Genomic DNA, 25,755 nt, shown 5'->3' with positions numbered 1-25,755 from the left:
CCCAGAATAGAAAAGTTAGCTGCTTGAAGCAGCAAAGGAGAAATAAAATCAGGAATCGTAGTGGCCCAAGGGCCGGCGGGACCAGGGGGACGGTACACAAGTATACCCGAGAGGGTAAAATGAGGAGTTAAGGTAAGTTTAAAAACAGCAGCTTCACACTCTGGAATTAGAGTCCAAGAATACTGAAACGCTTTAAAAAAAAAAAAAAGTGACAAAGAAAACAACCAATGGTATGCTGTGGGCAGGTTGTAAGACCACTAAATAGGACAGGGTACGCCTCCAGCGCAGTGCAATGACAGTGTAGGTGAGACCTAAATATTGCAATATACCACACATGCAAGTATGCCTTTCAGAATACCCATGTAACAATGGCGTGTGTGTGTGTATTGGAAACCATCTTGAAATGGATTTTTTTTTTTATAGAAAACCCCATTCCAATATTGTGAGCCATGTGCACATGCATCTTAACCCCTTCAATGCTCATGACGGAATGGTTCCGTCATGAGCATCAGTGCTCCTGTGCTCATGACGGAACCATTCCGTCATGAGGACAGGGGCACAAAATCCATCTGCTGCAGACAGCAGAGGGATCTCTTTTTCTCCCCCAAAGCCTCAGTAGCTAGGGAAGAGCTTCCACAGCTCCCGAGGCCCCCTCCCTGATTTCTGTGAAATGACGATCAGCACGCACGTCGCGCTGTCATCATTTCACAGAAACCAAAACGAAGAGGCTCATTTCAGTTTTACTTTCTACGTGCTCAGGGGGCTATCTCAGCCCCCTGAGCACTTTGAAAGATGGGAGAGGTATCATTGGAAATGGTAGAATATCCCCTTTCCAGTGGTACCCCTCCCCAGTGGATCCCTGTTTGGGGATCGCCCCAGGAGGGCGATACCCAAGCAGGGATCCACCCACTAAGACACCAGGGAGAGGGGAGAAGCTCCTTGGGCCATAGATTTTGCTGCCCCCTATCAAATTGGCAATATTCAGTCCTTCTGCCCCTGGGAGGCAGATGGGGGCAGTAGCCTGGGGGAACGCTGGGTGTTAGGAAATTTGTGGTTCCAAGCAGATTCCAGAACTTTGCCACACAGAAATTTGAGAAAAAAGTGTTTTTTTTTCAGTTAAATTTGAGGTTTGCAGGGGATTCTGGGTAGGAAAACGTTGGAGGATCCACGCAAGCCATCTGTCATTGGACTCCCCAGGGTGTCTTGTTGGGTGGGAGGAAATTTGTGGATCCATGCAGATTCCAGAACTTTTCCCCTACAAAAATTTAAGAAAAAAAGTGATTTTTGCAGTGAAATCTGCAGTTTGCAGGGGATTCTGGGTAGGAGAATGTTGGGGGACCCACGCAAGCCATACCTCGCTGGACTCCCCCGGGTGTCTAGTTTCCAGAATTGTGGGGGTTTGGTAGGTTTCCCTAGATGGCCGCCGAGCCCTGGGCCAAAAACTCATGAGAACCCCCTTGCAAAACCAGGTTGGTATGTGATAGGCAATTTTGATGTCGCCTCAATAGGTTTTGGGCCCTTGCCTACCGCGGGTCCTTGACCCACCCACGCAAGTGAGGTACCATTTTTCACGGAAGACTTTGGGGAATGCGGGGGGTGGAAATTTGTTGATCCACGCAGATTCCAGAACTTTCCACCATAGAAATATGAGGAAAATGTGTTTTTTCTGACAATTTATTAGGTTTACAAGGGATTCTGGGTAACAGAACCTGGTGAGAGCCAGTAAGGGCACCCCATCCTGAATTCCCCTGGGTGTCTAGTTTAGAAAAATGTATAGGTTTGCTAGGTTTCCCTAGGTGCCGGCAGAGCTAGAGTTCAAAAACTACAGCTAGGCACTTTGCCAAAAAAGGGGCATTTTTCACTGTGAAATTGTGTCGTGTCCACGTTGCGTTTTGCACCGTTTCCTGTCGCAGGCACTAGACCTACCCACACAAGTGAGGTACCATTTTTCTCAGAAGACTTTGGAGAACGCAGGGTGGGTGGAAATTTGTGGATCCACGCAGATTCCAGAACTTTCCACTACAGAAATGTGAGGAAAATGTGTTTTTGTGGACAATTTTTTAGGTGTGCTAGGGATTCTGGGTAACAGAACATGTGAGAGGCAGTCAAGTCACCCCATCCTGGATTCCCCTGGGTGTCTAGTTTTCAAAAATGTATAGTGTGTTTTTTCTGACAATTTATTAGGTTTGCAAGGGATTCTGGGTAACAGAACCTGGTGAGAGCCAGTCAGGTCACCCCATCCTGAATTTCCCTGGGTGTCTAGTTTTAAAAAATTTATAGGTTTGCTAGGATTCCCTAGGTGCCGGCAGAGCAAGGGTTAAAAAACTACAGCTAGGCACTTTGCAAAAAAAAGGGTAATTTTTCATTGTGAAATTGTTGTGTGTCCACGTTGCGTTTTGCGCCGTTTCCTGTCGCTGGCACTAGGCCTACCCACACAAGTGAGGTACCATTTTTCTCGGCAGACTTGGGTAATTCAGATTTGTAAAGCAACTGTTATTACCTGTTGACTTTCTATGCATTTCTGCCTTCCAAATCGAAGACAATGTGTAAAAAATAAGTCATTTTGAAAAATGACCGATAATTCTCATGCTAGTATGAGTATTCCCAATTTCGAAAATGTGCAAATATCTACTGTTTCTAATCTCTATAATTTGTTCCCATTTCAGAAATACATAGGTGTCTTTCATACCGATTTTTCCATGTATACATGTTCCCAGAATAATTGCTATCTACCCTGTACATTATAAAAAACCATTGCAAGTTGGTTCTCAGTTCTTGGCTTTGGGTTTGTCGGGTTCTTGGTGAACCTACCAGTCCTATATATCCCCACAACCAGTAAGGTCCAGCGGATTTAACGGTATATTGCTTTTAAAGAGCTGTCATAATTAGAGGAAGTTACAGGTGAAAACGTTGCAACAAAAGGCTGTTTTTTCAACTAATTTAAAATGTTTCCTATATTTAACTGTTAGTTTCTATAAAGAAACCTTGATGGATCTACACAAATGACCCCTTGATGAATTCAGAATTTTGTCTACTTTTGTAAAATGCTTTCCAGGATCCATTATTGCTTTCATACCCATTTCTACCATTAACTGGAAGGAGGTTGGAAGCACAAAAAATAGCACAAATAGGCTATGTCCCAGAAAAATGCCCAAACTGTGTAAAATATTTTGGTTTTCTGACAAAAGCCTGTAATTCCCTAAAGGCTGGGAAAATGGTGATTTCAGCCTCACAAAACCTTTTTTGATACCATTTGCAGGGAAAAACCCAGACGCTTTCATTTGCAGCAGTTTTTTCCCATTTTTCCCCCAAAAACCAAAATTGAGCTGTATTTTGGCTAATTTCGGGGTCCCCTCCAAGGGGAATCCACAAACCCGGGGTACCTTTAGAATCCCCATGATGTTGGAACAAAAGGACGCAAATTTGGCATGGATACCTTATGTGGTCAACAAGTTACAGGGGCCTAAGCGCGAACTACCCCAAATAGCCAAAAAAGGCTTAGCACAGGGGGGAGGCATTAGCGAAGGGGTTAAAGCATGCGTACATAGGCAGCTGAAAAATAAGCACTGGCAAAGCCATTATCTCTGCATTTTGGGTTTGCTGACGCTTGTTATTGTAAGTGGCACAAACACTAATTTGTTGGTAACATATGTTACACGGTTACTCATTTATATTTATATCCTGATTTGAAAAATGGGTAGAGAAGATACGGTATTACATGTTTGATAGTTATTTTTAGAAGGATCACTTTCACATAAAAAAAATGTTAAGCTGTTCTTTCACATTAGTGGGTACCTGTTATGGGCCTTCTACACAGACATCTACAAATTCAGTAGATTAACATATACAAGTTAATTCGCATAGATGCATACAGTATTCAGATCTACCACCACACAAAGTACATATAAACATACACATGCAAACAGATCAACATACTTACTGATATTCGTCTGACAGAAACCAACAGCACACTCAGAATGTGTACACATAGACCAACACAAATAAAAGCTTCCATGCACACAGACTTACAGAAAAATTGCAAATGCATACCGACAAACCGATGTTTAGGTTCTTAAGTGTGCACCTGCCAACAGAAATAAAAACAACCATTCACAGAGTAGTAACTGCCTAAGCAGTGTCCCTGCATAAAGAAAGAGACATGCAAACAAACATTATTGGATTGTTATGTTATGTTATGTTATGTTATATTGGTATTTATAGCGCGCACAACTACTCATGAGTATCCTGGCGCGAAGCAAAAAATACACCAATGGCGAGAGAAAATGAATTAATAGGCCTGGCTAAAAAGGTGAGTTTTGAGAAGTTTTTTAAAACATCTTATATCCTGAATGTGACGTAGGACTATAGGTAGGGCATTCCAAAGAATGGCTGCTTTTACAGAAAAAGATTGACCGCCCAAACTGGCGCGACGGAAGTAAGGAATTACCATCAAACGCTGGGCCGCCGACCTTAAAGATCGTCGGGGGATGTAGAAGGCCACTCTCTTCCTAATGTAAGAGGGGCCTGAGTCATGTAGGGCTCTGTGGATTAAGACCAGGGCCTTAAATTGTACCCTCTGTGCCACTGGCAGCCAGTGTAGTGAGGACATTTGCGATCTTCAGGCCCGGACTGGCCGTTGCGGGCACCGGGCAATTCCCCGGTCGGCCGCAAGGGTGGGGGCCGTTTTTGGCCCCCTGGGGGCCGTTTTTTGCAGCAAAGCTGCAAAATCAGCCCTGTAACAAATTCGGCGGAAAAGCGGCTCTGGTAAAGAGCTTGGTGGCATCCCCCATCTCTCCCAGGGGGAGGAGGGGGGCCGGCCGAGCACTTTGCCAGGGCCGGTTTTGGTTCCCAGTCCGGCCCTGGCGATCTTATACTAGTTCGTTTAGAGATGCCCAAGAGGAGTCTCGCCGCAGCATTCTGGATGAGTTGTAGCTTATTGACCAGGAATGCTGGTATACCAAGATAGAGTGCGTTGGCATAGTCCAGGCGGGACAAGATGAGTGCTCGGGCAAACATCTCCTTGGCCTGTTGGGGGAGCAGGGGAAAAAATCGGCCTACGGACTTAAGGGTCCCAAAGCAGACGCCCGAGAGTCTTTTTATGTGCTCTGAAAACCTTAGATCTTCCCCAAACCAAATGCCTAGATTCTTGGCTAGGCCACCTTCGGAAAGAGGGCGGGGAAAATCAGAGGGCCACAATGCTTCTGTAAACTGAGCGGGGAATTGCCCATAGAGAATGATCTCCGACTTTCCCTCGTTGCATTTGAGTTTGGCCTGGGCAAGCCAGGTGAATACGGCGGCCAGACATTTTTCCGCCGCATCTACTTCTACGTTCGAGTTTTCCCAGGTAAACAGCAGCTGGGTGTCGTCGGCGTAGGCCATAATCTTGGCGCCCAGTTCTTTGGCCAGGAAGATCAGGGGGGTCATGTAGATGGTAAAGAGAAGCGGGCTCAGCGTCGAGCCCTGAGAGACCCCTGTCTGAACTTTTATGGCCGAGGACGAATAGGGAGGCATCCAGACTTGCTGGGAGCGGGAGCTGAGAAAGGAATCCAGCCATGACCACATGGCCCCGGAGAGGCCAATAGATGATAGGCGCGCCAGGAGAAGTTGGTGGGGTACCGTATCAAAGGCGGCAGAGAGGTCCAATAAAATCAAGGCCGCTCTGCCGCCCCTGTCCAGACATTCCTTGATTGACTCCATCACCTCGACCAGAGCCGTCTCAGTGCTAAAAGATGATCTGAAGCCAGACTGCGCTGGGTGGAGAGCCCCCGAGTCTTCTACAAAAGCGTTCAATTGGCGAAAGACAACCTTCTCGCAGACTTTAGCCAGTGCTGGTAGCAGGGAGATGGGCCGATAGTTAGCTGTTATGAGTGGGTCTGCCAAAGGTTTCTTTAGTAGTGGAAGGAGCTTAGCCTGCTTCCATTGTCTTGGCACCGTGGCTGATTGCAGCGACCTATTTACCAGGCTTGTGACTTCGGTGCCTATAGTGTCCGCCACTCCAGCCAGAACCCTGGCAGGGCAGGGATCAGAGGGTGATCCAGATTTTAGAGATTTGAGGATGGTCAGAATATCAGGTAGTTCTGCCATGTCAAACTGGGATAGGTGCCTGCTAGGGGGAGGGCAGGATGTGCAGTCAGGAGACGGGTGAGGGGGGGCGGTAAACAGTGCTAGACCCACTTCAATAAGTTTAATCTTATTGATGAAGAAGGATGAAAGCTCCTCACACCAGCCTGCCGAGACGGGGATGATCTTTTGCTCAGCTCGGGGGGACATGAAGCTTTGAACAATGGCGAAGATCTCCTTGCCATTGTTATCGGCCTTCATAATTCTGGACGTATAGTACTCACTTTTTGCTTTTTTCACCGCAGTGTAGCATATTCTCTGAGAAGCGCGGAGGTTAGCTTTGGCTAGCGGACAATAGGCCGCCCTCCAAAGTCGTTCGAACTTCTTACAATTCTGCTTCAGATCTTTTAGCAAAGGCGAGTACCATGGTTGAGAGGGCATCTCCCGCTGGTGGGCTCTAGACACGGGTTTGCAGATGGATTTGACCCCATTGCTGACCCAGATGTTAAATTGGTCAACTTGCCCTTCAAGATCGTGAGCAGGGGCTACCTGCAAGTAAGACAAGGCCTCAGCAAGTCCTGGAATACTAATTTTTCGGGCAAGAGCCCCAGAAGAGAGAGGAGATTGGCGTGACGGCTTGCCCATGGCCCAGGAGAAAATAATCACGGCATGGTCAGACCAGGATACTGGCCAAGGATCGTTCATGTCTAGTGAAAAGTTAGAGCACACTAGATCTAACGTGTGGCCTTGTAAGTGGGTGGGTTGGACATCCCACTGGGTCAGCTGAGTTACATTCAAAAGATCCAGAAGGGCCAGTGTGTCCGGAGCCCTGGGGGAATCTAAATGGATATTAAAGTCTCCGAGAAGGAGAAATTTAGGGAAGCGAAGAACACGTTCTGCCAGCGACTCACCTAAGGAATTTTAAAATGATCCAGTCGGCCCAGGTGGTCGATAGATCAACGTTCCCCCTAACGTGAAGTGGGGCGTCAGAATAAAGGAAAAATCCAAAGCTTCTCCCTCCTGGACGCTCGTGGATTTTTCACAGACAAAAGCCCATGATTCCCTGAACACCACAGTAGTGCTTGATTGATTTGATTACTTTTAAAGCTAATTATTTTCTGGGAACTGGGTGTCCTGGTCTCTCAGCATAACTTTAAGTCACATAAATCATTTTCTGAAGAGGAGATGGTGTCCACCCAAGTTGCTTGGATTTGGGCTCCCAAGCCTTAGGGGCATACAGCCACCTATGGACTGAAAGGCTGGCAGACAGATGAAAGGAAGGGCATCCATATAATACACTGACTGGCATCCACACAGTACATGCAGAGATCAACAGAGCATTAGACGCCATGCCAACAGACATAAAGAAACGTGCACACAAAACATTTGATCGACAGAGATCAGTAGCATACAGATAACGGAGAAAGACTGATCTAAGCTGAAAAAGATAATGTACTAATTCGCTCTTCATTTAAAGTTGCTGGGAAATCTCAGTTTGGCTGCAGATTTGTGTTTCAGTCATATTGGGATTACAAGTTGAGCTGGAAAACCCACAGATGAGTTTTTTTTACCCATTAACATTTTGCTTTTAAAAACCTGGCTAAATGTGAATTGGGAAAACATTTAGAATGAAGATAGGGAATAGGTGGGCAAAGACTAATTTATGAGATTAATCCTCAGCCCCAAAAGCGCAAAGCACAAACTCATAATGGTGTGGTAGTACGCCATCAGGTAACTCCTGTTCCATGAGCATCTGTAATTCTAGGTGCAGTATTACCACACCATTTATGTGCAACTCAAAATTACGCCGTCAGTGGTAAGATCATCAGTATACCCACTAACCAGCGAATAAGTGACATGTTGCATCCACATACCTTGGAAAAGTTATGAATAGAGCCTAACATTCAGCTCAGAAGGGGACAGCAGGAACAGAAATAAAGCTGGGGGAAGCTTAGACGAGGAGGAGGCTTAGTAGACGAAATCAGTCAGAATTAAAATCAGAGGGCAAAATCAGGGTTTGACTTTCAGCTCCTATAGGCTAAGACAAGCGATCGGCAGATATACAAAGATGGTTACATTAGGAAATGAAATATAACGAAGGCAATAGTTTAAGGGACACTTAAAACTGAAGTAGTCTGAAATCAGAAACAGACATGCAGCTCACAGATGTTGAGCTGGAGAACACACAGCTTAGAGACCCTGAACGCATAATCTATAGTTGAGTGATTGAGTACGGACCCTATATCTCAAGCAGTGAACAGGTGTTACTGTGCAGTTGAGGGACTGAAATCAGAAACATGGTTATCACTCGGATTAATATCAGGATCATTTATAAAACAGAGAGTCTAGATCAGGGTCAGAGTTAGTTATCTGAGAGTATGATATCAAAAGCAGGAATACAGCTTTAAAAAGTGAGCAGACGCTCACAAGAGATTGCGAGAGATGGAGAGAAGGGTACATTGCTTCTAAAAGCTGAGATCAAATGGCAGTATGAGATCAGTGCAGAATCAAATACAAGAAATTACACCATGAGTAGGGTTTAAAGTTAAGGCCAGTGGGAGGCATAACCACAGGAGAAAGAGAGAAAATACTTTATTTCGGTCATAGGCCATAAAAGTTGTTAATAAAACAAATTGAAACACAATACAATGGCTCACAATTACACAGTATAACACTCTTAGAAGTTTCCCACATTTAAAAATATCATGTAAAATACGTTCCTATTAGTGTAGTTACATGGGGAAAGGGAAACACAACTATAGAACCCCACCATGTCTAAAAGTGAAGTTTATACAGGTAGTAATCAATCAAATATAACTATATTTTGACAAAGCCATAAAGCTTCTCATTAACCCCTTGCATGCTGGGGTTATTCCCCTGCTGTGCTGGGGGGAGGGGGGTGCGTACAGCGCCCCCGTGCTCATGACGAGCTCAGCTCGTCATGAGGCACAGTGCTCGTGTGCTCATAACGAGCTGAGCTCGTCATGACCACACCCGTTTTCGTGGAACGTTCAGCACAGCAGGGGAATTAGCCCAGCGTGCGAGCGTTCCACCGCTCATGACGAGCTGAGCTCGTCATGAGCACACGGGAACCGTGGCTCATGACGAGCTGAGCTCGTCATGAGCATGCAAGGGGTTAAATTACAATGTATACATTGTTTTTTATAAAACACAGTTCATTATTAGTGGGGAGTGTCACAAGTAGCGACCTAAGCTAATTTTAGGACCTTCCCGTATACGAAATTTACTCACATACTTAAAAATAGCACTAGTTTTAAAATTAAAAACCAAGCACTAATATATCACAATTGTAAAATTGATGGCAAAACGTAATAATTGATAACTGTTTTTCCCTTCGTCTAAATCAGAGCCTGGAATTTTGCTACTGCACAGGCGTTCAGTGTGAAATAATCTGATCTTAATAGCCTCAGAGTAGTACAGTAACTAGAAGTATCCAGTTGTCTACATATGAGTGTCAATCAAGCAGAGAGAGGCTGGTCGTAAGCCAGACATGCAAACAACTCAGGAACTGTGGTCCAGAGCCAACATCCAGAGGTTGCAGCCGGAGATAAAGCTCACAGATAAACAGCTGAGTTGGGGTAATCTCAGGAGGAGAATACAGTTTAGAGATACTAACATTTAACTCAGATACACAACATAGAATTGCTGGAATTGCGAGCAGATATGCAACTCCTTGATAATTAAGTCCAAATACACAGTCAGAGAGCATGTCCAGATAGCATAATATGCTGATGTGCATATTAGAGTATTTTACTTTAGAGCAAACGTCTAGGAAAGGTTGAGAACCGAAGTAGGCATATACCTCTTAAAGAGGGAGAGGAGGAGAATAAAATGTGGGAGGCAGAGATCTAGAATCCCAGGTTTTGATCTCTGACCCTTTACCCCTAAGGACTCAGAGTGCCAGTCTGAATCGAAGAACCAGTTGAACTGCATGCCATATACAGCCCTTTGAGCAGTGTTTGTGTAAAATGGGTTTCTAATAGAGACTTCTAGTTGCATATTCCTTACCCTAGAATTTCCCAGGCGTCAGACCAGGTCCAGAAGATTTTTTGTGAGCAGTACGCCGGTAGGTGGTGTCGTTCAGCTCTGAATGCATAGTCAACGTCATCTGTGCCGGAAGTGATGTCTGCAGCACCTATATAGACATCACCTAGGCGCCCTGACTTCATTTATTTTCTTTCTGTGCCAGCCTCCGCTCATCCAGAAAAGAGCTACCCCTTAGTCACTGACTGGATTTTTTGACATTTTGTCGACTTCTTTTGAGATTGTAGGATGGTGTGGTGTGTAGGATGTCATCTAAGCAAGCAAGATTCAAGCCCTGCGGAGCTGGTCATCGGCTGATGTCGGTGACAGACCCGCACCTTGTCTGCCTGTGGTGTATGGACAGGTGACAATGACCCACAAGCGTGCTCCAGTTGCTGCGAAATGAGCCTTGCGGGAGCGATCCCTCCAGGTCACGGTGGCTCTGCATGTGACTACGCGTCACTCGAGGTCCCGGTTGAGAGAAAGGTTCTGGGAGTGGTGGCGGAGTCCAAGGTAGTCATCCCACTTCAAGTCCAAAGGACACTTGGGTAAGTCGAAGTACAAGAAGAAGTCTTTGAAGAGGTCCTTGACTTTTCCTCGGCAGATGGGAGGAGGGAGCGTCAGCATTCGAGGCCAGGCTCAGCGGGAGAGCTCGTGCCTGTGTCGACTCTGTGCCTCCACGATTTTCCAGGATCAGAAGCGACCCTGCCAAACTCAAGCAATTTTATGAGGCCATGCACCTCCTCTTTGGGTGGCCGACCCTCTTGGCTCACCTTCGGGCCCCATGGCTTTGGAGGGGGCCCTTTCTGGTCCTGCCTCAGTGGCTCTGTCTCCAATCGGGCTCCATTAATCCATTCCTGGATCCAGGTCAGCGCTGGTCATACCAACTAGACCTTCCCCAATGCTGGTCAGAATGCAGACTCACCCGGGGGCCACCGGCGGTGCCATCCCCATTCTGATGCAGAGCCAGAGGGGCATCGCCTGACGCCGTATCCAGCGCCAACAGGAGCCTTGCTTTCTAGATCGGTGCCTGAGCCCTATTTCCTTGGGTTAGAACTTATACGGGAATGGCTATGGAGGAGGCAGCTTCTGATGCAATGGTGGTGCGAAGGGCAGCTGAGTTTCTCGACCTTCAGTTGCCCTCGGTGGCAGTCAATACTAACTTCTTGACAGAGGTGCTGCAACCGGGAGTCCTCCCTTCAGAACCTTTACTCTCTTTCAATGCAGCCCTCGCTGATGTCATATTGGGTCTTGGTCCACTCCCCTCACAGGGGCTCCTGTGAATAGGACAATCGCCTGCCGCCACCGCCCTGCCCCGGAGGACCAAAAATACCTCTCCCAACACCTTACCCTGGAGAACTTGGTGGTCCAAGCCTCCACATCCCAAGGGGCATTCCTTACCATTACCCCAGATAGGGAATCCATAGAGGCTGAACTCTTTCTGGAAGAAGAATTTTTCTTCCGCCAGCCTGGCATTGTGCTGAGGGAACACTGCATGCCTTTTGGACTGTTACTCCCATGCTCTGTGAGACACGCTTGTGTAGGTGCTGCCACAGGTCCCTGAGGAGGCTCTAGCTGTAGTCTCACAGGCTGTTGCTGATGGGAGAGATGCAGCAGAGTTTACTATCCCTTGTGTATTTGACTATGACTCTCTGGGCAGAGCAGTTTCATTGATGGTGGCCTTGAGGTGCCAAGCCTGGTTGATGACAACTGTTTTTTGGGGTGAATGTGCAATCCTTTCTTATGGACATGCCCTTTGATGGCACCTGTCTCTTCCGAGACAAGGTGGATTCAGTGCTGGAGCGCACTGACCTTTGTGACTACCCTTACCTCCATGCCACATTTCACGACCGGCTGATGGAGGATCATCTGTACCTTCTCTGCAAGTAAGTCATGATTCTCTTGGCCTAAGGAACCATAGAGATTGCTCCAGTGCCAGAATTAGGCTGTGTTTGCTATTCCCGCTACTTTCTGGTTACCAAAAAGGACAAAGGCCTTCACCCTATTTTAGATCTGGGGGCCCTCAGCTTCTTCCTCAAGAAGGAATAATTCAGAATGCTCACGTTAGCTCAGGTTTTGTCTGCCCTGGACCCAGGAGACTGTATGGTAGTGTTGAAGTTGCAGGACGCCTATTTTCACATTCCCATTCTGCCTGCCCACCAGCGTTATCTGTGGTTTGCAGTAGGCCATGAGCATTTTCAGTTCACTGTGCTCCGGTTTGGTCTTACCAGCATCCCTTTGGTGTTCACCAAGGTGATGGGGGTGGTTGCAGCTCATCTGCGGATATCAGGTGTGCCATTATTATCCTATTTCAATGACTAGTTGTTGAAGGAAGGCTTGCCCCAGGTTGTGTCTTTCTCCTCCAGGCTACAGCGTACCTCCTGCACTCGCTGGGGTTCACCATCAACATGCCAAAGTCACACCCGACTCCTCAGACGATTCCTTTCTTTGGAGCTAGTCTGAACACACTGCAGTTTCAGGCTTCTCCTCCTGAGCAGCGAGTCCAGGATACCGATGTTTTCAGCCTCTATCCTGGATTTTGGTAAGGCAGACCCTGAGGCTGCTGAGATTCATGGCCTCCTGCATCATGCTGGTAACTCATGCCTGATGGCATATGCAGGCTCTCAAGTGGGACAGCGTATGGGGAACCTCTCCAACAGGGTCCAGATCTCGTAGGGAACGAACTGCAGTGGTGGCTAATGAACCATGATTGGGTCAGAGGCAGACCCCTCTTCCTTCCCCTACCAGTTCTCACTGTAGTGACAGATACATCACTCCTGGGATGGGATGGGGAGGTAATCTGGGAGAGGTAGAGATCAGACTCTGGTCTCCTCATCAACCTGCTGGACTCCATGCGATCCGACTAGCATTGAAAGCGAGTATTAATGGACAACACCACCACCATGTGGTACTGCAACAAACAGGTCGGTGGGGTTGTGGATCCCTCATCAAGAGACCTTGAACCTCTGGACTTGGCTGGAACAGCAGGGAAAATCCCTAGTTGTTTAACACCTGGCAGGTTCTCAGAACGGCAGAGTGGACGAACTGAGCCGTCCATGCATAGCCGATCACAAATGGCATCTCCATCCGGAGGTGGTGCAACGTCTCTTATAACAGTGGGAAGAGCCTGGGCTAGAGCTGTTCGCCTTGAGAGCATGCAAGTCAGCAGTTTTGAGCGCTAGAATTTCCAAGGCGACTCTCGCTTGGAGACACTGTTCGTCTAAAGTGGAGCGCAGGCTTCCTGTACGCCTTTCTGCCTATATCATTCCTACCGAAAGTTCTGAAGAAGATCAAGAACAACTGGGCCTACGTCATTCTTGTGTCTCCGTACTGGATGAGGAGAGTCTGGTATCCCATGCTATTAAGAATGGCCATCGATCCTCTGATCAGGCTGCCCCACCGGGAGAATCTAATGTCACAGCAGCAGGAGAGGATTCTCTACCCAAACCTGTCCAGTCTCTGCCTTCTTGTGTGGAGATTTGTCAGGTACAGTTTTTTATTTTTTTTATTACATTTTATTGAAACGCATTAAGAAAACAATTATAGTGACTTATCAACATCACACAGTGTACACTATCATGAGTTGTTACAAAGCAATCTTACCTTATAGGACACAAGCATATAGCAACACTTCCAGGGGCAAAAAGGCAGTACCTACCAGGGGCCCATAATTCTTGCTCCACCCGCTTAACATTAACCAGTAATAGCATTACTTCGCACAACGACACATCGGGCAGGAGATAACCCATGATACCTTGCAATCCTCCCCCCATATTATCAAAGTTATAAGAGGCCTTCACCTTCTACCATCTCCGGTTTCTTTCCCAACTAGGTACTGCTGGTAAAGACCCCAAAAACTCTTAGGGCGCCTCTGGGGAGGCAATAGGTCATTATATAATTCAGATTGGCAAAGGTGCCTTGAGGACAGGCTGCCTAGCGCTGCTTGGTTTGTGCGCTCGCGCTATTGCGGTGACTCAAGACTGCTGTTCCAGCGCTTTTTAATTATTTGTTTTACTTAAAAATAATTTTTGCTTTTAGCTGCTCGCTGTAGCGCTATTACTGCCCCTCACCCACATTTAAAATTTACTAAAGCACCGCTACTTTGCGGGTCCGGTTCTGGGGTGTTGTGGGAGCGCCATACTTAGTTAGGTTTTGAAGCCAGACGCCGCCATATTGGTGCGGGTCGTGGCGCCTGATTAGGCAACTTTCGCCGGCCTACTTAAGGCGGAACCCAAGCAGGGGCTCTCCTTGGCAAAGGTGCCTTGAGGACAGGCTGCCTAGCGCTGCTTGGTTTGTGCGCTCGCGCTATTGCGGTGACTCAAGACTGCTGTTCCAGCGCTTTTTAATTATTTGTTTTACTTAAAAATAATTTTTGCTTTTAGCTGCTCGCTGTAGCGCTATTACTGCCCCTCACCCACATTTAAAATTTACTAAAGCACCGCTACTTTGCGGGTCCGGTTCTGAGGTGTTGTGGGAGCGCCATACTTAGTTAGGTTTTTAAGCCAGACGCCGCCATATTGGTGCGGGTCGTGGCGCCTGATTAGGCAACTTACGCCGGCCTACTTAAAGCTCCACCCTTTTCAACGCGCAGCGGTGACGCGCAGGGTGGCGCCTTCACTGCGCCTGAGTCGTGCCAGAGTCCTGCCCGTCTGCGCCCGTCAGCGTTCCGGGAGCGGACGGGGCAGGACGGCTGGCTGACTCTTTTATTGTTAGGTGCATTACTATCACCTGTTTTGAGTATGTCGTATAGATACTCATCTGAGACTCTTTTAAACTTTCGTCCTCAGGTAGGTCGTTGCCATTATGTTTTTCCCGGTAGTCGGGTGTTAAGAAAAGGCTGCCCCAACTGTGGTTGGCGCCTTCCTAAATATGAAAAAGCCACTCCGACTCCTAAACCACCTCCCATCGTCTGTTTACTTCTTAATACGCGTTCCCTAGGCTGTCACGCGCCTGATATTTGGAATCTGCTGTACAACTCGAATGTATCCTGTCTTTTCTTGACAGAAACCTGGTTAAATGACTCCTCGACCCCCGACTTAGTCAACGCCATCCCTCCTGATTATTCCATCTTCAGGAGTGACAGAGTGTCTGGGCGAGGGGGCGGTGTGGCCATTATAGTCAACAAACAGCTGCACTGCACCACTTTCCCGGTTGATAATATTCAGGAGACAGAGGCCCTTGGCTTTACACTCCATCTTTCCTCATCTCAGGCCTGTACCGGTATCCTCTTATATAGAGCACCTGGCCCTATAGGCCCTTTTTTAGATGAACTCCAGGTAGCACTTTCAGTCCCGTGCCTCAAATCTGAGCACTGCCTATTGCTTGGTGACCTAAATATACACATGGATGATGATACTAATCCAGACACTATTAAGCTGATGGATATCACTACTATGTTAGGACTGTCACCTCTCATCCACGAACCTACACATAATAAAGGTCACACCCTGGACCAAGTCTATTCCACCCTTCCTATTGATTCTCAAGCTCCACAGCCGGTGTTGTGGTCAGATCACTATCTGATTACTTTTTTCCTTTCCTGTGTTTCACCCTCTACAAGGAAATTTACTAGTCCTTCCAAGCGTACGTCCCGACCTTTTCATCTCCTCTCTAATGAGAGACTACTACAGGCGATGGAAGACGCACCCTGTACTTTGTCGGGTAACGTAGAAGAAGATCTAGTCTATTTCATTGATTGGCTCACGGAAAGATTGGCGACTCTCGTCCCTGAGAAAATAGCTAAAGTGGGAAACAAGAGGCCTTCTGCTCCTTGGTTTACTTCTCAGCTTAGGGAAGCCCGCCAAAATTGTAAGAGAGCCGAAAGAGTTTGGCGAAAGGACTACAACCCTTCGGCTAAAGCCAAACTTAAAAATCTGACTAGATCTTACCACAAGTTGATGTGGAATGAAAAAAAACTACATTTTGAACGTCGTATTGACGACGCTGGAAACACATGTAGGGAAATTTTTAAAATTGTTAAGGACTTTACTGCGCCGTCCCTGGGTACCCTGGCTCAATCCCTTGGTTGATTGAATTGGCACACTATTTTGTTAAAAAAATAACGACTATCCAAGATTCCCTTGCCAGTTACTTCAATCATACTAAGGTGGATCTACCTGGTGCTCTTTCCCTCCCTAACCTAGCCGTGGCTCCCACTCTCTGGGGAATTTCCCCCGTTAAGTCTTGATTCTTCGCTAGTCCATCTTACCGGGCTGAAGTCTGGTTCACCTTTGGACCCTTGCCCGGTCTCTTGTCTTAAGAAAATAGCCCCAGCCTTAAATGGTCCCATTAACTCCATTCTTAATTCCTCTCTGTCTTCTGGTGTGGTTCCCCCGGCGTGGAAGTGTGCGCTTATTCTTCCACTCCTAAAAAAACCAGCCTTAGATTCCACCGTTCATGCCAATTATCGGCCTATATCTCTCCTTCCCGCCTTGGCGAAGGTGGCAGAAAGACATGTGCACAGATCGATCTCAGACTTCATCGAAGAAAACGATCTGTTGCACAACACCCAATCCGGTTTTCGTGCAAATTACAGCACGGAGACCGCGTTGCTGGAAGTCACTGTCGCCATCAGAGAGGTGTTAGATGCGGGAGGAAAGGCCATGTTGGTCATGTTGGACCTGTCGGCGGCGTTCGACACCGTTCCCCATGAAACCCTCCTAATACGACTCTGGGAATGTGGTATTCGGGGGACGGTGTGGAACTGGCTCAAATCCTTTTTAGCCGACCGCCGACAAACGATCTGGGCGCCTCCTCACTCCGCCGTTATGGCACCTCTGGAAGTAGGGGTCCCTCAGGGGTCTATTCTTAGCCCCCTGCTTTTTAACATCTTCTTGGCCCCCCTTGCAGAGGTGGCGGAGTCTTTTGGCGCCCAGATCGTGTCCTACGCTGACGACACCCAACTCTTGTTTACCCATAACAAGAACGAGGTGTTCGATGGGAGCCGCATCAGAAGCTGCTTAGAGGCGGTTTTCGGCTGGTTCAGGGAGCATGGTCTAAAATGCAACTCCGATAAATCGGAGCTGCTATTTTTTGGATATGCTTCTGAGCCAGTTTGGAAAAGCTGGTGGCCGCAGGATCTGTTTCCACCTGCTAAGGCAAGCGTTAAAGCCAACAATTTGGGAATCATTATCGATAATGATCTTTCTTATAGGCCCCAAATATCTAGCCTTTCGGGGAAATGTTTCGGCATCCTCCGGATGCTTAGAAAATGTTTGCCCTTGATATCCATCAAACACAGATCTATCTAGGGCTTCCCAAATACCTGGTGAGGCGGCTTCAAGTAGTCCAAAATTCAGCTGCCCGTGCCATCTACGGGCTTCCCAGACGTGCAAGTGCCTCTGCTCTGCTTAGAGAGCTGCATTGGCTTCCCATAGCCAAGAGAGTTCAGTTTAAGAGCCTGACGTTGACCTTTAAAGCCCTTCATGCCATCGGTCCCAGATACATTAGGAAACGTCTGGCTCTGTACAAACCCAACAGAGCTCTACGGTCCGCCTCCCTGTCTAAAATGGTAGTCCCGGCCATTAAACGAGCTAGACAGGGCGGTCGCTCTTTTCATCACTTGGCCCCTCGTGCTTGGAATGAGCTTCCGCTTTTTCTTAGACAGACTTCTTGTCTTCTGTCCTTTAGAAAGGCCTTAAAAACTTGGCTCTTTACCTGATAGGCTTGCCACTTTCCCTAGCTGTTGTGTCGTGTTGTCGTCTTGAGGGCTTCCTTCGCCAAAGCGCCGGGACACTCCTTCTGGAGTAGCTGTTGCGCTATAGAAGAACCATAATAACATAACATAACATAACATAACAATACACCATATCTTTGGACCAGTCCGTTACAGACGGCGCTGGTCCAGGCGACCAGCGCATCTCAATCCTGAGCTTGGCAAGCAACAATCCCATATCTATTAATCGTAGCATCTCCTCCTGAAATGTCCTAGTGTATCCCAGTAATGCCAGCAGCGGGTCCAATGGCAGCGAAAGACCTGGGTTTTCACTCAAGTGTTTGAAAGATCTTTTCCCAGTATTTCGCAAGCACTGGGCATGACCAGGCAATATGCAAGAACCCGGCCAAACCAACTCCGCAACGCTCACAGTCTGCGGAATCTCGAACACCATATCTAAACAGCCTCTCTGGTGTTTAATAAATTCTGTTGAGAATTTTAAAATGAATAAGACAATGCCAACCGTTTAGGGAGACATGCTGTGTAACCTCTCAACTGTACCACCAAATAGTGTCATCAAGAGCCACCCCCAAATCAGTCTGCCATTCCAATCTAACTTTTGTGATGTGGTTTCTTCTATAGCCCTGTGTTATATCATAGGCGATAGAGACAATCCTTCTGGGGGAGGAGGGACGCAAGAGGTGAGAGAGAGACACTAACTCAGACGGTACGGACATCCTCTCCCAGTATTTTCTTAAGTGCATGGCTCACCCTGTGAAAGTGAAACCGAGCTAATGGCGTATATTCGTGCCTCTCGATCTCAATCTTAGTCCATCAACGGGCTTTGCCCTCAGAGAACAGGTCACCAATCTTGTTGATATCAAGCGTGCAATGGCTTGCACCACCCCGCTGTCCCCGCAGATCAGCAGCCAGTGGCACCCCTCTATCGGAGTCAGGGGGAATACAGAATAGTGCCCGTCTGTCTCTTCTGTAGATTCAGCCAGGCATGCACTACAGAGTTGACCGAGTCTAGAATACTAGTCCGCCATGAGGGAGTCTGAAACAATAATAGCAGATGAGGAGCAGGCGCCCCAGCCACCGTTTCGAACAGCAGGTGCGGAGGCAGTTTCATCGTGAATCCAATGGAAAGCGTGGGACCCCTTTGCACTCTGTATTATAACTCTATATCTGGATCCCCCATCCCCCCCTATAGAGTAGGGCAGTGTGAGTACATCCCATTTGACATGAGGCTGCTTCCCTGCCCAGGCCAATCTCACTAACGAAAAGCGAATTATCTTAAACATATGTCCAGGGAGCACCATCGGGATGTTTAAAAATAAGAATACAAATCTGCGGAGCACTACCATCTTCATAAGGGATATGTGCCCCAATAAGGACAAGGGAAGGCGGATCCACCAATCCACATCCTCCTCCATCCTAGCAATTGCTTTGCCATAGTTTTCACTAAGAACCAGCGCTGAGTCTGTATGGACCTGTATGCCTAAATAACAGAGAGAGGGTAGTCCAGATCGATGGGCACTATAACTGGAGGTAGGGGGAAAATTATTGATTTAGCCCAATTAATCTTGAGTCCAGATAATTCCCCGTACCTCACCACCTCATCTAGGATCAGGGTTAAATTAGTCGCCGGTTCACTAACATTCTGAAGCGTGGGGGGAGTGGCTTGGCCGGCTGCAAGATGGCCGCACCTTGAGTGGGCTCTGCCGGCCAAGCTTCTTTATCTGGAAAAATCCGCCTGGCATCCACATACTTCCTGTACCTAAACGTGATTTACCAATTGCGGGTTGCAAGGGAAATCGCCCGATCTCACTTCTGCCTGGTTACCTGATTCCTTGGCTGGGCCGTGCTCCTCCTAGTCAGCGCTGGGCACACGCGTCAGCTCCTGGGAGGGCCGCTTCCATCCCCTCCGGAGCTGCGTGGGCCCTGGGCGCCCCACGCTGCCAGCAGAAGATCCTGTGCCCCGATGCTGTGAGGACCGGTGAGCGGCGCGGTCTCGGGGGTTCCTGTTGGTGGGGTTGGGAGCCGCCCGCTGTGCAGCCCAGTCCGGGGCGCTGCGGCCTAGTTGCCGCCTTACGAGCTACTTCTCTCCCGACTGTCTGTGACCGGGTGCCCGGGCCCGACGTAGGGAGCGGCGGACCCCCTGTGCTTCCCCGCTGGCGCTCCCCCCACTGGATGTGCTTCCACCATCGGCTCTGCAATCGCCCCGCTGGGACAGCGCTGCCTCTGCTATTGAATCACCGGGCGTCCTTGCGTGCCTGATTCACATCGTTACCGGCCTGGCACCCTGTTGTGCGGACCACTCGCCTCTGCTCGCTCCTGACTGAGCCTCTCACTTGGCTGTCTGCGCCGGCCGTGCTTGTACTACTGACCCCGGGCCTGGGATCCTCAGTCCTTCGTAATTGAACCCTGGCCTACTGAGGCCTGTTCCGTGGGCCCTGCCTCACACGCTGTTGGGACCTAGCTCTGTGCTCCCCGGGTGCTGTTGAACGGCCCGGGGTGATTTCGTCAGCTCCTCCCACCCTGGTCCTGGTCGGCGCCCGCCTGCATCTCCAAGCAAGCTGGTGTACTCCGTTCCATCCGTTCTTCTTTAGCTAAGCTCGAGAAAGAGATAAAGGAGCTGGATTCCGCCCAGGCTGCACACCTCAGCCCTGATATTTTAGCACAAATACGTGAAAAACATTCAGAGTTTTCGGAGGAGGCAGATCGTGAACTCTCCTTTTTAGGCCGCAAAAGTCAGAAGCGCCGCTTCGGGGAGGGTGATCGTCCGGGTCGCACTCTAGCTAATCTTCTCCGCCCACCATAGGCTGCCTCCTACGTACGGCCCTGAGTGACGGAGGTCCGTCGAGGACCACTGCCCTGGACGAAATCAAGTGCCGTTTTTTAGATTTGTACTCCAAGCTATATTCCGCGGGCACTCCCCCTACACATGAGGCCTTTGATCATCATTTCGACTCCATCTCGTTGGTCTGGCTCGAGGACTACCACCGGGAATTTCTAGACATACCATTCACTAGGGAGGAGATACTCGCGGTCATCGGTGGTCTTCCTGGGGACAAGGCTCTGGGCCTATCGGCCTCTTTCTACAAAACGTATGCTGACCTCCTTGAGCCGCACTTAGTGGCTATGTATAATGAATCTTTTGACAGCGTCCTCTTCCCACCTTCTCTCCGTGAGGCTTTGAGCACTCTGCTTCTTAAACCCGACAAGCCCACTGACCGTCGCGATTCCTACCGCCCCCTCTCTCTAATAAACATCGGCAACAAAATCTTTGCCAAACTGATCGCCTCCCGCCTTCTGCTCCTCATGCCACGCATCGCTCTCCCAGACCAATCAGGATTCATTCCTGGCAGAGCTACCTTGCATAACCTCCGCTCAAGCTTTTCAGTTCTACACCAAATTAATCCCGACCTTCCCGCGGTGGCTGCCCTGCTAGACGCCACAAAGGCATTCAATACGCTTGAGTGGCCCTTTCTGTTCTATCTTCTACCCCGCCTGGGCTTCAGCGACATATTTATACTAAAGATTATGCTCCTATACGCCGCCCCATCGGCTCAGCTATGCATTAATGGTCAGATCACTGACCCCATCAGCATCAATTGCGGCACCCGGCAGGGGTGTCCACTTTCGCCCATGCTTTTCGCCATCCCAATGAAGCCCCGGTGGACACAGTTGAGACGTTGCGTTGGGCCTGGTCCGGCCTTTGTCGGATCTCCAATCTCCCCTTACTATCTGCAAACGCTTTGCCAATGGTGAACCACCCTGATTTCCCCCCGCTGCAGCCTTCTGGCTTGGCTAAGCACGCAACGCATCTGGGTTTACGGACGGTTGCTGACCTTTATCCAGGAGGTGCTTTTTACCTCCTCCCAGATTCCTCAGGTCCGCTGGACACGTTATTATTAGACCAGCTGCGCTCCATCTGTCGGACATTGCATTCCACATTCCCCCAGCCCCCTCCCACTATGCCGGCCCTTGACTTTGTGCATACATCCCCACACAAATTAGTCACCAAATTATACGCTCTCACGCTTATGTCAACCTCCATTTCCATAGACTGGGCGCGGGAGGCTTGGGGGGCGGATCTCGGCATTGACGTTGCGCCGGCTGACTGGCTCTACTTCTGCAACCAGACAAAGAAGCTGTCGGCTTCGTCTGATACACTTCAAGTTCCTGCATAGGATTTATCGCACCCCCGCCCAGCTCCACAAGCTCGGGCTTATACCTACCAACACCTATATGTGCTGCGACGCCCCTGCGGCTGATTTCGCGCATTTGGCCTGGTTGTGCCCCAGGGTTTCCGAATTTTGGCAGGGTGTGTGTTCTGCAGTCTCAGCCATTACCAGCAATACAGTGTCCCCTGACCCCACCCTGTGCTTACTTGGTTATGTAAAATCTTGTCCGGATGCTTCCGATCGCCTGATTGCGATGCTGCTGGTCTTGGCTCGGCGTAGGGTGTCCATGTGCTGGGGTCGTAGGCCTGCTGCCAGGGTTAACGGTTGGCTGGAGGACGCTTCTCAGTGCCAGACTCTATTATTGGAGTTTTGGGACTTAATGCCTGCTAGGTCCTGACCTGTGGCTATCTGGGGCCCACTGGTGACTTACCCTCACTCCCGTTCCTCTGCCAGCAGCGTTGCCTCTCCCACGCTCCCCGCCGGCTCCTCGCCCGCGGCAGCCACTGGTGTTGTCCGATGACTGCTTTTCCCCTCTCCCGTATTAGGTCCAGCCCCGTGCCTCTCACCTTTCATAATGGAGTGTTACTGGAGCCCTCTTTGTGCAAAATTGGCATCTAATAAAAGAACTGGACCCACAGTTAAACGAAGAACCTCTCTTTGCTTTTAAAAAAGATAAAAGCATTGCCAATCAGATAGTCCGGGCAGCACTACCCAAAACACGCAACCCCACATTGAGAGATTATGTGGGATTACCACCCATCTTGGGCCACCACAAATGTGGAATGTGCATAAATTGCACATCAACAATTGAAGGAACACTGTTCCAACATGATGGCATATCGTGGAAACACGAGTTCTTCACAAATTGTAAAACTCGCAATGTGATTTATGGAGTCTTATGTCCATGTGATAAATTGTACATTGGCAAAACGAACCAAGAAGTACGACAGAGAATCTCGCAACATAGATCCAGACTCAAGAGAAAAGTACTCGCAGCACCTTTGGTACAACATTGGATGGAAAATGGACATGGCGACAGCGACCTGAGATGGACAGTCATCTCTAAAGTAGAACTGGATGCAAGAGGTGGCGACCTAGAAGCCAAACTACGGCAGAGGGAAGCCATGCTAATACTAAAATTCAATACTGCAACAAATGGGCTTAATGAAATGTCAGAACTTTATAATTTGTAATACAATCTGCATATAAAATATCTTTCACCAAATAATCAATTCTGGGCAATGTACATGTATCTATACCTATCCAAAAACAATCCAACCACATGTAAATTAGGATTTTCTCCAAATTTAATTTTTCTGCAAACAATTTGAATCGGATTAACAACATATTTGAGTTCTTTAAGGGCTACCCATGCGGAAACTGGAATCCAGAATTCCAATTTACCAAACTGCATCTGAATGAATAAATAATACCTTGGATTGTTCATTATAGTCATTACTATCTCCCATAACAAAAGCGGTCTTGGTGACTTCATGTTTAAAAAGGTGTTCATGATTTCTTCAAACAGAATTCACTCGATACGCAGACCATCAAAACTACTTTTTTTAAATAAACTACAATTCCCAACTGGCCTAGCGAGAATCGGAACTCCGATTTTAAGCATCAAGAATATGACGTAGAACAACGGCGCCAGAGAGACACGCCGATTGGGATTTCTGAGACATAGCAATTGAAGGTAAGCCCGCTGGCCTAAATCGTACGTTTAGAGTAATTTAAGGGTCCGACACAAAGAGTCGCCAGTTACACCGCACCGTGTGGGGACGAGAGAAAATATGGGCGTTAGGAACAGCGCACCATATAAACAAGGAATAACAAGTGAGCCCATAACGTTCATCTTTCCACAACTGCCCTCACACATTTAACCTTTAAACCGAAATATGACCTTGTGATCACTTAAATTAACGTTCGATCTGCACCTTCTTGCATCTTGCTGTAATTTGGCTATGGTCGCTAGAGACTGTCCTTGAGCCTAAAAGTAAAAACAAGTTATTTCCCTCAACAGAAAGCTAAAAACAAAACAGAAGAGATGAAGCCTTTCACAATTAGCTGAACTTGGAAATTGGATCGATTGATAGGATATACAGCACATCTGCTCCACAAAAGTGCGTAAGAACCAACACAAATGCCTTTTGTAGAACATAAATCCCAGACCTCAATTCTGACAGAGTTACATCCGTTTTTATACCCACAGTTCAACCACAGACAAGTATTCAAGAAAGCCCTACAGGTACTGCACGAGTGTGTACTGGTTTGAATGTTAAAGTTGAGAGTCATTTGGCTGCTGTCACTGACTGAATGTTCCTCTGATTTTCATATTTTCCAGATAAAATCTGTTATGGTCCTGAAGAGAATCGCACAAATTCAAGGGATTCGAAACGCGTCGACCTTGTTGTTTTTAGTTCAAATCTGTTTTATTTTTGAACACAGCGTTAAGCCTACAACCTCGTGCCGAGGCCGGCCGCGTAGATGATAACTCTCGTGTTATAGTGCCAGCGTGAATGGGGAAGTGGTTTCGACACAGCGCCTTGCCTACAACCCTCCAAGGAGGGCCGGCCGCGTGGCTTAAGGGGGCATATCACAGAAAATTGTCACACGTGAGAGTGTATCCGCTTTTGCGAGGAAGGCGCAGGGCGTGAAACTAGCCCAGCTGTCGTAAACTGCCCAACAGGGCACAACTGTCTCGTAGAGAGACGAGGGCCAGAGCGGCAAGTGGGAGAGAAGGAAGTAGGAAGGACGAAGGAGCCTGAGGGTAAGCAGAGAAAGAGAGAGGGTGATGGATACGCGCAGCCTGGTGATGAGTGAAGTGTAGGGAGCCGTGTGTGGTAGCATTAGCATCATCTATAGTGTGCATGGTAATCAAGGACACAGCCTGGCCGGGTCCGCAGGAACAATGGCATCCTCGAAGAGGTGCAGCGAGCGGAGTCTAGGGGGCATATGTCGCGCGTATTCTATAGAGCAGAGGTGACGTATTAAGGGTTCCCAAACCACCTTGAATCGCGTATCGCGCGCCTGCAACCTTGCTGTGAGTAGCTCCATCGCCAGGACCTGCCAAAGGCGCACAAACCAGGAAGCTATGGGTGGCGCCTCTGCTCGCTTCCAGTATAGGGCAATGAGCTGTTTAGCTGCACCTAGCATTTGAAGCGTAAGGATCCAATCGCTGCGGGTAAGTGCCTTGAGCGCAGTAGGATAGATGCCGAGGAGGATCGTGCTCACTTCCTCAGGCAGGGGAAACCCCAGCACCCCTTTGATGTGGCTAAGCACCTCCTTCCAGAAAACAGTCAGGGTCGGACACGTCCACCATATATGCACAAAGTCACCAGTCGCAGAGTCACATCTCCAGCACATCGGCGAAGCGGTGGGAAACATTTTGCTAAGGCGCAGAGGGGTGTAGTACCATTGCGTGAGCAGTTTATAGGCGTTTTCCCTCTGCGGGATGCTGCGGTACACCTTGGGTATATCCCTCCACAGTCTGTTCGACCTTGTTGTTTTTGACCTTGTTGTGTTTGATCTTGTCATTTTGTGTCTTCAAATAATATTCTTCCCAGTATTGTTAGGCCAATCGTGGTTGTAAGTAACTCTAAAATATAAAGTATAAGATGGCCTAATCACCTCAGGTGATCATAAGAAAAAGTACTCATTGTTTTCCTTAAAACCCTGGATTGGGAAATAATTTAGATTCAGGGATTTTATTCCATTTCATTCTTTCTTACACATCACTAAGCCCTCCTTTCCCACACTAACCCTCACTTGTGTTTTCCATTTTGTATGTATGTTGATAAAATGACG

General features: G+C 48.2%; 1 protein-coding gene across 2 annotated transcripts in view; it reads left to right on the top strand.

Moving 5' to 3' along the window:
• The window catches only part of ABCB10 (ATP binding cassette subfamily B member 10), an 878,274-nt gene that overhangs the window by 334,758 nt on the left and 517,761 nt on the right, over window positions 1–25,755 (top strand). The window lies entirely within an intron of this gene.

This window comes from Lissotriton helveticus, chromosome 6 (assembly GCF_964261635.1).
Source record: "Lissotriton helveticus chromosome 6, aLisHel1.1, whole genome shotgun sequence".
Taxonomy (NCBI): Eukaryota; Metazoa; Chordata; class Amphibia; order Caudata; family Salamandridae; genus Lissotriton; species Lissotriton helveticus.
The sequence above is the reverse complement of the archived record's forward strand: the minus strand, read 5'-3'. Positions and strand labels throughout refer to the sequence as shown.